At 40.5% G+C, this 1,797-nt stretch overlaps 1 pseudogene; it reads right to left on the bottom strand.

The window, feature by feature from the left end:
* Positions 1-545: 545 nt before the first annotated feature.
* LOC100957519 overlaps positions 546-1,797 on the bottom strand; it is an 87,391-nt pseudogene continuing 86,139 nt past the window's right edge.

Raw genomic sequence — 1,797 nt, 5'->3', positions numbered from 1 at the left:
TGTGTATGTACATGATCCCAAATGTTAAAGTAGTATGCCTCTTTCCTTTAGCTAGACGTTTGGTTCTCCTCCCTGGAAGTAACTGTTTTTAACGTGTTTTATGTATCATTTTCCAGAGACTACTAACACATATGTGCAGGCATGCACGTGTGCTCACACACACACACAGTCAACTTTCTGTGGATTTTGCATCCATGGATTCTACCAACCATGGATCAAAACTATTTGGGAGAAAATATGTTGCATCTGTACTGAACATATACAGACATTTTTTTCTTGTCAAACGAAACAAGATAATACCTATTTTCATATCATTGACATCATGTTAGGCATTATAAGCAATCTAGAGGTAGTTGAAAGTAAACAGAGGCATGTTTTGGGCAGGTTAGACATGGACGTTTTGGCCTGTATATAAGGGATTTGAGCATCCACAGATTTTGGTGCCCGCAGGAGGTCCTGGAACTAATTCCCCACATGTACCAAAGGATGACTGTATGTGCATTTACATAAAAATAAACATATATGTGTGTTTATATAGGCTTTTTTTACACCCTCTCTTTCTCTCTCTCTCTCTCTATATGTGTGTGTGTGTGTGTGTGTGTATGTAAGGTGTCTCGTTGGACAACAGTTGCAAAATACTCTCCAAATTCTTGTTTTAGCTTAATTTCCCGACCTTAGGTTTCCTTGGCTTGTTCCACTGTTAGATGCTTATTCATCTCCATCAGAGGTTCCAGAGACTTGGGCTTAATGAAGATGGTGATGGGATAGAGCAGGGCAACTTGTAACTGCTTGGTAGCATTTCCAGATATGTCCAGGACACAGTGTTTGCTTCTGTCTGCTACGTGTCTCACTGACTGCACACTGGCTCCATATAAATTGCTGTTGTGCTGGCGGCTTCTAAACTTCTTCACTTGTATATCTTTCTCCATCTGTTCTCTGGAAAAGAAAAAGTGATTGCCTCTGCCATCCACTTCATGGTCATGCCCTGGCCTAGTAGTATGAGGCCCAGAGGAGATAAATTTATCAGGGAATTCACATATTAAGTCATCATTGATCTGATCTTTAATGGGGCCAAGGATAATCGCTGTCCAGGTACAGTTTATTTCTTGTCTTGTGACATGCTTACCGGGAAGAATGAGGTCTTCTCAACTTTGTTCCCTCACTCTGCTCCTTGTTCTTATAGAATAGGAATTTTTGTGAAAAGGTGAAGCTCTTTTTTAGCTTGTCATTGAATAATCTTTTGAATTAATCATTCCATTCCATCCTTTGGCCATTCCTATTAGAAAATACTGAGCTAGCCTTTTGTGAGGTCTGAGACACCTGGAGTAGAGCCAACCCATAGATAAATAAGCAAGCCAGCCAAACTTCAGATGTACTAGTGATCCTAGCCAAGGCCAACCTAGATCAGCTGGAAACCAGCCAACTCTCTGATAAATAAGTGAGCCATTTAAGATCAGCAGAATAATCTAATGACCTCTTTAGATGTATGAGAAGCAAATACTTGTTTTATGTCACTGAGGTTTTCTTAATCCTTGTTATACTGAATTATTAGAACGACAGGTAATTGATATGCCCATTAACTTAGCAAATCTTATTTGAATTCTCCCATTACTTCATCCACTTACATTTATTGACTTTCTAAATAAAATAGAGGGAACTTGAGATCAAGAAGTCTGCATCTGGCTCAGCGCCCGTAGCTCAGCGGCTAGGGCGCCGGCCACATACACTGGGGCTGGTAGGTTTCAACCCGGCCTGGGCCAGCCAAACAACAATGACAACTACAACAAAAGAATAGTC

The sequence above is a fragment of the Otolemur garnettii genome, unplaced genomic scaffold, assembly GCF_000181295.1.
Source record: "Otolemur garnettii isolate 467f Iridium unplaced genomic scaffold, OtoGar3 scaffold00032, whole genome shotgun sequence".
NCBI classification, from domain to species: Eukaryota; Metazoa; Chordata; class Mammalia; order Primates; family Galagidae; genus Otolemur; species Otolemur garnettii.
This window is presented reverse-complemented; position numbering and strand designations above follow the sequence as displayed.